Genomic DNA, 14,018 nt, shown 5'->3' on the forward strand with positions numbered 1-14,018 from the left:
TTGCAGGCACAGCACAGCAGCAGGTCCAGGAAAGAAGGCCTGTCTCCTCTAAGCACTATCCTCTTCACGAGAAGCACCACCTCTTGAAGGTTACACAGCGGCTACTGTGCCTGTCAACACTAATCCCAGGGCCTGAGATGGCTGCCTCCAGGCCTTCCAGCCGTTGGCGTATGCAGTTTGCATCGCAGGTGCCTAGGAGTTCCCAAAAGGTCGGGATCTAAACCCCATCTCTTTAATCGGCTCGTGAAGCAAGCCGTTTCCGACTGACCCCCCTGGGTTCAAGTTTGTTGAAGACAGTCCACTCCTGTAGCTAGGGGACAGCCAGATGTGTGTGTGCGCTTAGCTGCCTGTGGGGGGGGGGGGTAGAACTCAAAGTCAGCCCTCACATTAAACTCTTAGGCGTCAATGCAGGCGACCAGAGATTGAGAAGCTGTTGTCCCAACCAACCTGGCGAACCACAGGTGAGGAGGAGCTTCCCCTGGCTCATCGATAAAGCCTTTGTGAACAACGTTCTGGTGGCTTTTTCCCCCCCCTCCTTGACAGCGTTGCGCAAAGGAAATGGCAGTGAGCAAGGCTCTGGAAGTGCAAAAGCCTGCGCGCTCTCTGGACTTGGACTGCGCAGGAAAGTTCCGATTTCCCAAGCGTCTTGAGCAGTGCTGGCAATTGTTGGTGTAGGCTCAGTTTACTGCCGTCAGCCTCTCCACTAGACCGAGCTCTCAGCCCCCTCTCAGCTCTGCAGGAGCTTTCTGAGGCCTCGCACATTCACCACTGTCTTCTTGTGGGCATGCCACCTTGTTCAGCAGCTAGCTGAGCTGCGCAACTCTCCAGGAGTTGGAGCAGACATCTTGTTGGGCATGACTGGTCTCTTTTCAGGAGACTGCACTTGACCCGTGCAGGCCCATTTTCTCGTTGTAGCTTTGACATTGTCAGGGCGCAGCAAGGGCCAGCTGCTCCCTCAGAGGCTGGGAGCTGGCAGCCAAACGCCAGCTGGCAAGGCAGGGACATCGCCAGCCAGGGCCCCATCCCCCAGTAGCCACACAAGGTGAGCGAGGCACGCCCACGGATGGTAGGCGGGCTCAAGCAAGAGTCCAGACGGTCAGGCGCCTTCGTGGTGATGAGACAGCTCCGAGGTCAAGCCGGGAAACCAATGCACGGGCCAAGGTCAGGCTGAGGTCTGATGAGGGTCACTAGGGTGAGAGAGAGCCCGGTGAGGCACATGCCGCCTGTGGATGATGCCCGAGGGCAGCTGAGGAGGTTACCTAAGAAGCCTGGGAGATGTGGAGAGCAGAGGGGGATGCAGACAAGGAGCGGAAGCGGTGTTTGGGGCAGGCTGAGGAGACAGGTGCAGGCATTAGGAGTGGGAAAGAAGAGGAGGTGGGAGGAGAGGCCTAAAGTGGACGGGCAGGAGAGGGCAAGGAGGCAGTGGCCGTGGTGAAGCTTCAGGGTGGTGGCAACTTGGAGAGAAGGGAGAAAAGGAAAGGAAGGTGATGACAGTACCTTTTTAGGGCCACATCTAGCACCATGTGTTTGAGGAGGTGAGGGCCCCTTCTCCCGCCACGGCTGAGCCCTGCCGTAGGAGCGCTCCAGCTCCAGCCACCCTCACGGCTGGCGCAGCGCCACCCTCGGCCAGGAGACAGTGCTGCCTGAACGTGCCTTGGACACAGGCTGCTGAGACACAGCCGGCCGAGGTAGGGTTGCGGAAAAGGCCAAGCCTCCGAGCTGGCCAAGGAGCAGGACAAGCCCCGGGGGCAGGAGGGTGCAGGCAGCTCCTGACAGCGCAGCTGCAGGAGCAAGCTCTCAGGCCCCAGCCAGGACACGCATGACACAAACAGCACACCTAGGAGAGGATCACAGCACTTCACTTTTATTGCGTGCAGGCAGGCACAGCTGACAAGTGGCAGCTCCTCATGGCTCCTCCAGCCTGGAGCCTTTCCAAACACACGGTGTTTGTTTGGCACAAGCCCCAACACCCCGACGATATGGCAGGAACGGAAGTCCCTGAGCTCCTGCTACCCACTTGCCCCAGGGCAGAGAGCCAGAGAGCTGCAGGGCACAGCTGGTGTCCTGGTCCTGCAAGAGCAGGCGGTCACTGACCTACGGACCTGAAAGGGCCCAGGGGAGCCTTGGCAACGGGCCGCGCTCAGTGCTGCAGAGGAAGGCGAAAAACCCCCAGGGACTGCTGCCAAACTGTCCTGGGGGAAAATTCCTTCCTGACCCCAAACCTGGCGATCGGCTGTTCCCTGCGCGTGTGAGCAAGGCCTGCCACCTGGCCAGCCCTGGGAGGGTTCTCACGCCCACCAGGGGACACCAGCGCTGCCCGACCCCTTTGCTCTCTCCACCTGCAGCCAGCCACCTTTGGGGCTTCAGCCAATGGCAAAAAAAATCCCACAGCCCCGATCGAGCTGCGGGGCAGGGGCGGGGGAAAATCTTTCCTGGGCCCTGCAGGAGGCCACTGGCTGCTCCAAAGCGTTACTTGAGAGGTACGGCACTGATGATGACCACCTGCAACATCTTCACATCCCATCTCCTGCCTTTCCCAGGTGCTGCATCGGGCGCTGAAGGAGATATGCACGGGGAGCTGTGGAACGGTCTCCAGCTGCCGAGAATGGATGTCCGTCCTCTTTGCAGGCCATCCAGTTAACTTTTTCCACCGATCTCCAGCTGAAAAGGCCTGGTGCCCTGGGGGAACCTCGAGGTGTGTGGGGGGGTGTGTGTGGACGGGGTGCCTTCTGACCCTGCCAAGGGCGTTGGGGCAGTCTCTGAAGGACCACAGTTACTTCCAGCTTTGAATCGGAGCCTGCTTGGGGCAGGAATTGGATCAGATGCCCTCCAGAGAACTCTTGCAACATAAATTCTTCCACCGCCTGATGGCTGCCCAGTGGCTGAATCAGTTGTGAGATGTGGCCCTCCGCCTTCGCCTCAGGAAATGCCTGGGCACAGTCTCCGCTCGCAGAGGAATGGCTGCGGAGAGTGGTGGGCGGGCGGCGGGGGTGATGTCACTTTCATTTCCCCCAGTAGGCACGCCCAGGCCAGCGGGGCCCAGCAGCACAGCACGAGTGCAGGAACACACCCTTCAAGCCTGCTTGCCTTGGCCTCTTTGGGTCAGCTCAGCTGACGGGGCTTAGCAGAGGCCTGGGCTTGCAAGAGGCTGACCTCCCTCTGCTTTCCTGAGAGCGCAAACGCTGCCATTGCTGTCACGTGCTATTGCTGTCTGTGTGTTTGGAGGAGGGCCAGGCGGAAGAGGAACAGGATCCGCGGTCTTTCTGAGGCTCGGGCAAGCCGGAGGCCCAATGTTAGAGCAGGTGCTGGGCACTGCAGCAGGACTGTCTCCCTCCAAGTACGTGGTACCCACCAAAAGCCCTTCCTGGCACAGGCCCTTGTCTCATCAGGCTGGAAACTCCGCAGGGAACCTCTTCTGTGCCCATGCTGCTGCAACCTTGCACCCATACAGCCTGGCCTGAGGCGTCCAGCACAGGCGAGCAGAACTGGTAGCCCTGAGAGTCCCTTGTGCTCGGGGGGACGTTTGTGACGTGATGGGGAAGGTCCGCCAGCTTCCCAGCTACAGCAGCTCTGTGAAGCTTTGCCAGGGAGCTCTGACCTCCGATCTCCATCAGCCCCTCTGCAGCCCTCCTCCGAGGGAGGCAAGGACAATACCCTCACACCACGCTGATCAACAGCCATTTCCTGAGGCTCTTTCAAAGACCCATCTCCGCTGCCAGAGGTCAAACTCTGCCAGAGGGCCACTTGGCTCAGCATGCCGGGGAACGTGCTGCGCGTGGGGCAGTGGCCGCAGGCCGGGTCGTGCCGCCACGCCTCGAGCATCACGAGCCGCTCTTGCTAGTTTTACTCAAAGCAAAGAGCACTGCCTCACAACACGCAGCATGGCCCCCATTGCTGACTCCTGCCACCAGATGTAGTCCTGCGAGGAGAGAGCAGGTTCCTGTGCACTGGCATCTGTGTTCCCGGGATGGCAACACTGGCCAGGAAACGGCCATTCAGAAATGGTGAGACGGCGGCTCTCTTGTGGGAGCCTGTGGAAGGGCTGCGGTTCCCTCTCCACGAGAGCAGTGCAGTGGAGCTTTCCCTGGGGAGCTGGAAGCACAGGCTCCCCCTGCGTGACACTCAGCAGGCAAGCACTCTGGAAGGACACCATTTGGAGAGGCCCGCGGGCACAGCAAACGCCTTCCAAAGAGGCCCGAGGAAGACCTTCAAGACGGGAGCGCAAGGCCCTCCGGAACACGGCTTTGCAAAGCCGCTCTTCAGGGGAAGCGGCTTGTGTTTCGGCCACATGCAAACAAAGAGGGCTACAGCTGCACCAAGTGGTGCGCCCAAATTCGAGAGCCACACAGCTTGTCAGGGGCTCAGCGTTTTGCTGCCGCTGAATTACAAACAGCTCCACTGGACACGCCCAACGGAGCAAAGTCCTCGCTCGCTGAGGTGCCGCGGCCAGGGTGGCACATGAGCCCGGCAGGCTGCTTCAGGTTGCCCAAGTCTTGGCAAGCGTTTCTGCCTTTCTTAAGATAGGCGGTCTGATTTCCCGGCTGCTCTCCCTCCTGTTACCTGGAGCAAGGGAGTGCTCCACAGTAACATCCCGCACAGCTCCTCCACAGAGCCAACCGGTCATACGAGAGCCCTCAACAGTGCACTGCCTCCAAGCTCTGCGCGAGCGCCAGAACACGGCACCACCAGCATGTGCCCACTGACCTCGCCTGCACATTCCACTGCCACAGCTCCCAAGATGGAGCAGCCCCAAGGCAATTTCTGCCATGCCCGCTTGAGCGCCTGACAGCCACCAGATGCCTGAGGTCGCGGAAAGCTTTTAGAGGGCGGCGGCAAACACCTAGCAGCACACCCTGAGCCAGCGCAAACAAGGCAGAACAGAGCCAGCCTGTGAGCTGCAGAAAGGCAGCAGGGTTTTCTGCACCCCAAAAGCACACAACAGCTTTGGCTTTGGCTCAGCGCTGCTGAAGCTCACGCAGCCTCCTCTGAAAGCTGCTGACGCAACACCAATGGCCAACCCAAAGGGAGAAGCAAGAAGGGCAGGAAGGGCAGAGCAAGGGGCAGGCCGAGGTTGGCTCCACTGCACGGGAAAGTGGGAGGGCCACCACCAGGGAAGCCAGTTCCCGGCAGTGTGCTCCCAATGGGGAGCGCAGGCCAGTGTGGCCAGATGACAGACAAGCGCTTTGGGGCTGTCATGTCTCCCTCGTGGCGTGAGGAGGCGGCAGAGCGGTGCACCTCTCTTGGCTAGGCCCTTTGTCTTGGTGTCCTTGGCAAAGAGGCATCCGAGGGGACGTCCTACCATGCCTGTCTTCTCCATCGTGGTTTCCTTCAGGCCTCCAGGCTAAGAGGTTCTTCCTGCACTGTGGCAAAGCTGTCTTCCCGCTCCGGAGGAAAGCTTCCAGGCTTCCCTCAAAGGGGTTTCATTCTGACCCCGCCCACCGAGTCCTGCTGCATGTGCCAGAGGAGATTTCTCTTGGCCTTGCTCATTGCACCTTCGCCTTCCATGACACACACACAGCCCGCCTCCCGGCTGGTGGAGCAGCTCCCACATACGCCACTCAGCCCTCTCAAATTCCCCTGGCTCCTCAAAGACTTCCTCTAAGATCGCCAAGGGATCTTCCTCCAGAGTCTCCTGCAGAGCACCACAAAGAGAGAGTTCAGCTGTCCTGCGGGGACAGCTGAAGAGCCCGAGAGCTGCGCCCCAAAGCTCCTCGAGGCTCCGCGCTTTGAAGAGCCCGAGGTCGAGATGCTTCTTTACCTGGCGGCCCCCATCAGCCTGCTCAGGACCAAGCAGCTGCTCCAGCATCGTGGGCTCCTCCACCCCCAGGGCACCGATGGGCCCATGCTCTAGCCCCCGCCGGGGCTGCCTCCGCCAAGAGCAAGTGGCAGGTCAGCACCGCAGCCCCTCGCCTGCTCGGGCCGCGCACCCACAAGCGAGCTCCTCGCTCAAGCAGATGCGATCAAGCGCCTGACTGCTGCCATTAAGAGGCCCCTCGGCCCAGAGGAGGTGGGAGGCGCAAAGGCGGGAGGTGGCACTTGTGCTGAGAGGAGGGGTTCCTGGCGCGGGTGCGGGGTGGGAGGGAAGCTGCCGTTGGAAGTGGCAGGAGCTCTAGAGGGGGGCCGGAGGTGGTCAGGGGTGGCGGGAGGAGTGGGCTGGACGTGGGGATTTGTGCTGGGGAAGCGGGAGTGGGGATGCGAGGCAGCGTTAGGCAGCGTTAGAGAGCGAGCGGCAGGCGCAGGCACTTGGCGAGGGCGCGAGGCCGGGCGGTAAGTGGTCTGCGCAGCAAAGTAGGGCAGGTAAGGTGCAAAGCAAGGCCAGGAAGTAAGGTCGGAGGGAGGCCCGGAAGAGGTCTGCGTACCAAAGGGAGGTGCAGCTGCTGAGCGCTTCCATCATTGGGAGTGCTGAGGTGCAGGCACCGGTGCCCGTGGGTGTCCTGCGATACCCGGCTCGGTACGGGTCGATGCCCCTGCTGCCCTCGCGGGGGTGTGTGCCCAAGGAGGGCCTGCAGAGAGCCTCAGGCCTTGGCTGCAGCCAGCTCTGGGCCAGCTGCGAAGCTTGGCAGGCGGCCCGGGAGGGTCCGCCTCTTCTCCTGGCCCGGGGCATTGTGACTGCGTTGCCGGGGGATGACAGCACTATGACATCGGGGCCCCGGGGCCACGCCGCAGCCTCCCCTGCCAGCTGCCTGCTGGCCCAGCGTCGGCGCGCGGCAGAAGGCCCCTGGGGTGCCAGCCCTCCTGCCGGCCCTAGCCGGACTTTTGCAGGCACAGCACAGCAGCAGGTCCAGGAAAGAAGGCCTGTCTCCTCTAAGCACTATCCTCTTCACGAGAAGCACCACCTCTTGAAGGTTACACAGCGGCTACTGTGCCTGTCAACACTAATCCCAGGGCCTGAGGTGGCTGCCGCCAGGCCTTCCAGCCGTTGGCGTATGCAGTTTGCATCGCAGGTGCCGAGGAGTTCCCAAAAGGTCGGGATCTAAACCCCATCTCTTTAATCGGCTCGTGAAGCAAGCCGTTTCCGACTGACCCCCCCTGGGTTCAAGTTTGTTGAAGACAGTCCACTCCCGTAGCTAGGGGACAGCCAGATGTGTGTGTACGCTTAGCTGCCTGTGGGGGGGTAGAACTCAAAGTCAGCCCTCACATTAAACTCTTAGGCGTCAATGCAGGCGACCAGAGATTGAGAAGCTGTTGTCTCAACCAACCTGGCGAACCACAGGTGAGGAGGAGCTTCCCCTGGCTCATTGATAAAGCCTTTGTGAACAACGTTCTGGTGGCTTTTCCCCCCCGCCTCCTTGATAGCGTTGCGCAAAGGAAATGGCAGTGAGCAAGGCTCTGGAAGTGCAAAAGCCTGCGTGCTCTCTGGACTTGGACTGCGCAGGAAAGTTCCGATTTCCCAAGCGTCTTGAGCAGTGCTGGCAATTGTTGGTGTAGGCTCAGTTTACTGCCATCAGCCTCTCCACTAGACCGAGCTCTCAGCCCCCTCTCAGCTCTGCAGGAGCTTTCTGAGGCCTCGCACATTCACCACTGTCTTCTTGTGGGCATGCCACCTTGTTCAGCAGCTAGCTGAGCTGCGCAACTCTCCAGGAGTTGGAGCAGACATCTTGTTGGGCATGACTGGTCTCTTTTCAGGAGACTGCACTTGACCCGTGCAGGCCCATTTTCTCGTTGTAGCTTTGACATTGTCAGGGCGCAGCAAGGGCCAGCTGCTCCCTCAGAGGCTGGGAGCTGGCAGCCAAACGCCAGCTGGCAAGGCAGGGACATCGCCAGCCAGGGCCCCATCCCCCAGTAGCCACACAAGGTGAGCGAGGCACGCCCACGGATGGTAGGCGGGCTCAAGCAAGAGTCCAGATGGTCAGGCGCCTTCGTGGTGATGAGACAGCTCCGAGGTCAAGCCCGGAAACCAATGCACGGGCCAAGGTCAGGCTGAGGTCTGATGAGGGTCACTAGGGTGAGAGAGAGCCCGGTGAGGCACATGCCGCCTGTGGATGATGCCCGAGGGCAGCTGAGGAGGTTACCTAAGAAGCCTGGGAGATGTGGAGAGCAGAGGAGGATGCAGACAAGGAGCGGAAGCGGTGTTTGGGGCAGGCTGAGGAGACAGGTGCAGGCATTAGGAGTGGGAAAGAAGAGGAGGTGGGAGGAGAGGCCTAAAGTGGACGGGCAGGAGAGGGCAAGGAGGCAGTGGCCGTGGTGAAGCTTCAGGGTGGTGGCAACTTGGAGAGAAGGGAGAAAAGGAAAGGAAGGTGATGACAGTACCTTTTTAGGGCCACATCTAGCACCATGTGTTTGAGGAGGTGAGGGCCCCTTCTCCCGCCACGGCTGAGCCCTGCCGTAGGAGAGCTCCAGCTCCAGCCACCCTCACGGCTGGCGCAGCGCCACCCTCGGCCAGGAGACAGTGCTGCCTGAACGTGCCTTGGACACAGGCTGCTGAGACACAGCCGGCCGAGGTAGGGTTGCGGAAAAGGCCAAGCCTCCGAGCTGGCCAAGGAGCAGGACAAGCCCCGGGGGCAGGAGGGTGCAGGCAGCTCCTGACAGCGCAGCTGCAGGAGCAAGCTCTCAGGCCCCAGCCAGGACATGCATGACACAAACAGCACACCTAGGAGAGGATCACAGCACTTCACTTTTATTGCGTGCAGGCAGGCACAGCTGACAAGTGGCAGCTCCTCATGGCTCCTCCAGCCTGGAGCCTTTCCAAACACACGGTGTTTGTTTGGCACAAGCCCCAACACCCCGACGATATGGCAGGAACGGAAGTCCCTGAGCTCCTGCTACCCACTTGCCCCAGGGCAGAGAGCCAGAGAGCTGCAGGGCACAGCTGGTGTCCTGGTCCTGCAAGAGCAGGCGGTCACTGACCTACGGACCTGAAAGGGCCCAGGGGAGCCTTGGCAACGGGCCGCGCTCAGTGCTGCAGAGGAAGGCGAAAAACCCCCAGGGACTGCTGCCAATCTGTCCTGGGGGAAAATTCCTTCCTGACCCCAAACCTGGCGATCGGCTGTTCCCTGCGCGTGTGAGCAAGGCCTGCCACCTGGCCAGCCCTGGGAGGGTTCTCACGCCCACCGGGGGACACCAGCGCTGCCCGACCCCTTTGCTCTCTCCACCTGCAGCCAGCCACCTTTGGGGCTTCAGCCAATGGCAAAAAAAATCCCACAGCCCCGATCGAGCTGCGGGGCAGGGGCGGGGGAAAATCTTTCCTGGGCCCTGCAGGAGGCCACTGGCTGCTCCAAAGCGTTACTTGAGAGGTACGGCACTGATGATGACCACCTGCAACATCTTCACATCCCATCTCCTGCCTTTCCCGGGTGCTGCATCGGGCGCTGAAGGAGATATGCACGGGGAGCTGTGGAACGGTCTCCAGCTGCCGAGAATGGATGTCCGTCCTCTTTGCAGGCCATCCAGTTAACTTTTTCCACCGATCTCCAGCTGAAAAGGCCTGGTGCCCTGGGGGAACCTCGAGGTGTGTGGGGGGGTGTGTGTGGACGGGGTGCCTTCTCACCCTGCCAAGGGCGTTGGGGCAGTCTCTGAAGGACCACAGTTACTTCCAGCTTTGAATCGGAGCCTGCTTGGGGCAGGAATTGGATCAGATGCCCTCCAGAGAACTCTTGCAACATAAATTCTTCCACCGCCTGATGGCTGCCCAGTGGCTGAATCAGTTGTGAGATGTGGCCCTCCGCCTTCGCCTCAGGAAATGCCTGGGCACAGTCTCCGCTCGCAGAGGAATGGCTGCGGAGAGTGGTGGGCGGGCGGCGGGGGTGATGTCACTTTCATTTCCCCCAGTAGGCACGCCCAGGCCAGCGGGGCCCAGCAGCACAGCACGAGTGCAGGAACACACCCTTCAAGCCTGCTTGCCTTGGCCTCTTTGGGTCAGCTCAGCTGACGGGGCTTAGCAGAGGCCTGGGCTTGCAAGAGGCTGACCTCCCTCTGCTTTCCTGAGAGCGCAAACGCTGCCATTGCTGTCACGTGCTATTGCTGTCTGTGTGTTTGGAGGAGGGCCAGGCGGAAGAGGAACAGGATCCGCGGTCTTTCTGAGGCTCGGGCAAGCCGGAGGCCCAATGTTAGAGCAGGTGCTGGGCACTGCAGCAGGACTGTCTCCCTCCAAGTACGTGGTACCCACCAAAAGCCCTTCCTGGCACAGGCCCTTGTCTCATCAGGCTGGAAGCCCTTGCCCTGAAGAAAGAATGCTATCATCGGGCCAAACTCCGCAGGGAACCTCTTCTGTGCCCATGCTGCTGCAACCTTGCACCCATACAGCCTGGCCTGAGGCGTCCAGCACAGGCGAGCAGAACTGGCAGCCCTGAGAGTCCCTTGTGCTCCGGGGGGACGTTTGTGAAGTGATGGGGAAGGTCCGCCAGCTTCCCAGCTACAGCAGCTCTGTGAAGCTTTGCCAGGGAGCTCTGACCTCCGATCTCCATCAGCCCCTCTGCAGCCCTCCTCCGAGGGAGGCAAGGACAATACCCTCACCACGCTGATCAACAGCCATTTCCTGAGGCTCTTTCAAAGACCCATCTCCGCTGCCAGAGGTCAAACTCTGCCAGAGGGCCACTTGGCTCAGCATGCCGGGGAACGTGCTGCGCGTGGGGCAGTGGCCGCAGGCCGGGTCGTGCCGCCACGCCTTGAGCATCACGAGCCGCTCTTGCTAGTTTTACTCAAAGCAAAGAGCACTGCCTCACAACACGCAGCATGGCCCCCATTGCTGACTCCTGCCACCAGATGTAGTCCTGCGAGGAGAGAGCAGGTTCCTGTGCACTGGCATCTGCGTTCCCGGGATGGCAACACTGGCCAGGAAACGGCCATTCAGAAATGGTGAGACGGCGGCTCTCTTGTGGGAGCCTGTGGAAGGGCTGCGGTTCCCTCTCCACGAGAGCAGTGCAGTGGAGCTTTCCCTGGGGAGCTGGAAGCACAGGCTCCCCCTGCGTGACACTCAGCAGGCAAGCACTCTGGAAGGACACCATTTGGAGAGGCCCGCGGGCACAGCAAACACCTTCCAAAGAGGCCCGAGGAAGACCTTCAAGACGGGAGCGCAAGGCCCTCCGGAACACGGCTTTGCAAAGCCGCTCTTCAGGGGAAGCGGCTTGTGTTTCGGCCACATGCAAACAAAGAGGGCTACAGCTGCACCAAGTGGTGCGCCCAAATTCGAGAGCCACACAGCTTGTCAGGGGCTCAGCGTTTTGCTGCCGCTGAATTACAAACAGCTCCACTGGACACGCCCAACGGAGCAAAGTCCTCGCTCGCTGAGGTGCCGCGGCCAGGGTGGCACATGAGCCCGGCAGGCTGCTTCAGGTTGCCCAAGTCTTGGCAAGCGTTTCTGCCTTTCTTAAGACAGGCGGTCTGATTTCCTGGCTGCTCTCCCTCCTGTTACCTGGAGCAAGGGAGTGCTCCACAGTAACATCCCGCACAGCTCCTCCACAGAGCCAACCGGTCATACGAGAGCCCTGAACAGTGCACTGCCTCCAAGCTCTGCGCGAGCGCCAGAACACGGCACCATGCACCTCAACACCAGCATGTGCCCACTGACCTCGCCTGCACATTCCACTGCCACAGCTCCCAAGATGGAGCAGCCCCAAGGCAATTTCTGCCATGCCCGCTTGAGCGCCTGACAGCCACCAGATGCCTGAGGTCGCGGAAAGCTTTTAGAGGGCGGCGGCAAACACCTAGCAGCACACCCTGAGCCAGCGCAAACAAGGCAGAACAGAGCCAGCCTGTGAGCTGCAGAAAGGCAGCAGGGTTTTCTGCACCCCAAAAGCACACAACAGCTTTGGCTTTGGCTCAGCGCTGCTGAAGCTCACGCAGCCTCCTCTGAAAGCTGCTGACGCAACACCAATGGCCAACCCAAAGGGAGAAGCAAGAAGGGCAGGAAGGGCAGAGCAAGGGGCAGGCCGAGGTTGGCTCCACTGCACGGGAAAGTGGGAGGGCCACCACCAGGGAAGCCAGTTCCCGGCAGTGTGCTCCCAATGGGGAGCGCAGGCCAGTGTGGCCAGATGACAGACAAGCGCTTTGGGGCTGTCATGTCTCCCTCGTGGCGTGAGGAGGTGGCAGAGCGGTGCACCTCTCTTGGCTAGGCCCTTTGTCTTGGTGTCCTTGGCAAAGAGGCATCCGAGGGGACGTCCCACCATGCCTGTCTTCTCCATCGTGGTTTCCTTCAGGCCTCCAGGCTAAGAGGTTCTTCCTGCACTGTGGCAAAGCTGTCTTCCCGCTCCGGAGGAAAGCTTCCAGGCTTCCCTCAAAGGGGTTTCATTCTGACCCCGCCCACCGAGTCCTGCTGCATGTGCCAGAGGAGATTTCTCTTGGCCTTGCTCATTGCACCTTCGCCTTCCATGACACACACACAGCCCGCCTCCCGGCTGGTGGAGCAGCTCCCACATACGCCACTCAGCCCTCTCAAATTCCCCTGGCTCCTCAAAGACTTCCTCTAAGATCGCCAAGGGATCTTCCTCCAGAGTCTCCTGCAGAGCACCACAAAGAGAGAGTTCAGCTGTCCTGCGGGGACAGCTGAAGAGCCCGAGAGCTGCGCCCCAAAGCTCCTCGAGGCTCCGCGCTTTGAAGAGCCCGAGGTCGAGATGCTTCTTTACCTGGCGGCCCCAATCAGCCTGCTCAGGACCAAGCAGCTGCTGCAGCATCGTGGGCTCCTCCACCCCCAGGGCACCGATGGGCCCATGCTCTAGCCCCCGCCGGGGCCGCCTCCGCCAAGAGCAAGTGGCAGGTCAGCACCGCAGCCCCTCGCCTGCTCGGGCCGCGCACCCACAAGCGAGCTCCTCGCTCAAGCAGATGCGATCAAGCGCCTGACTGCTGCCATTAAGAGGCCCCTCGGCCCAGAGGAGGTGGGAGGCGCAAAGGCGGGAGGTGGCACTTGTGCTGAGAGGAGGGGTTCCTGGCGCGGGTGCGGGGTGGGAGGGAAGCTGCCGTTGGAAGTGGCAGGAGCTCTAGAGGGGGGCCGGAGGTGGTCAGGGGTGGCGGGAGGAGTGGGCTGGACATGGGGATTTGTGCTGGGGAAGCGGGAGTGGGGACGCGAGGCAGCGTTAGGCAGCGTTAGAGAGCGAGTGGCAGGCGCAGGCACTTGGCGAGGGCGCGAGGCCGGGCGGTAAGTGGTCTGCGCAGCAAAGTAGGGCAGGTAAGGTGCAAAGTAAGGCCAGGAAGTAAGGTCGGAGGGAGGCCCGGAAGAGGTCTGCGTACCAAAGGGAGGTGCAGCTGCTGAGCGCTTCCATCATTGGGAGTGCTGAGGTGCAGGCACTGGTGCCCGCGGGTGTCCTGCGATACCCCGCTCGGTACGGGTCGATGCCCCTGCTGCCCTCGCGGGGGTGTGTGCCCAAGGAGGGCCTGCAGAGAGCCTCAGGCCTTGGCTGCAGCCAGCTCTGGGCCAGCTGCGAAGCTTGGCAGGCGGCCCGGGAGGGTCCGCCTCTTCTCCTGGCCCGGGGCATTGTGACTGCGTTGCCGGGGGATGACAGCACTATGACATCGGGGCCCCGGGGCCACGCCGCAGCCTCCCCTGCCAGCTGCCTGCTGGCCCAGCGTCGGCATGCGGCAGAAGGCCCCTGGGGTGCCAGCCCTCCTGCCGGCCCTAGCCGGACTTTTGCAGGCACAGCACAGCAGCAGGTCCAGGAAAGAAGGCCTGTCTCCTCTAAGCACTATCCTCTTCACGAGAAGCACCACCTCTTGAAGGTTACACAGCGGCTACTGTGCCTGTCAACACTAATCCCAGGGCCTGAGATGGCTGCCTCCAGGCCTTCCAGCCGTTGGCGTATGCAGTTTGCATCGCAGGTGCCTAGGAGTTCCCAAAAGGTCGGGATCTAAACCCCATCTCTTTAATCGGCTCGTGAAGCAAGCCGTTTCCGACTGACCCCCCTGGGTTCAAGTTTGTTGAAGACAGTCCACTCCTGTAGCTAGGGGACAGCCAGATGTGTGTGTACGCTTAGCTGCCTGTGGGGGGGGGGGGGTAGAACTCAAAGTCAGCCCTCACATTAAACTCTTAGGCGTCAATGCAGGCGACCAGAGATTGAGAAGCTGTTGTCCCAACCAACCTGGCGAACCAC

Source organism: Struthio camelus, chromosome 17, assembly GCF_040807025.1.
Source record: "Struthio camelus isolate bStrCam1 chromosome 17, bStrCam1.hap1, whole genome shotgun sequence".
Classification (NCBI taxonomy): Eukaryota; Metazoa; Chordata; class Aves; order Struthioniformes; family Struthionidae; genus Struthio; species Struthio camelus.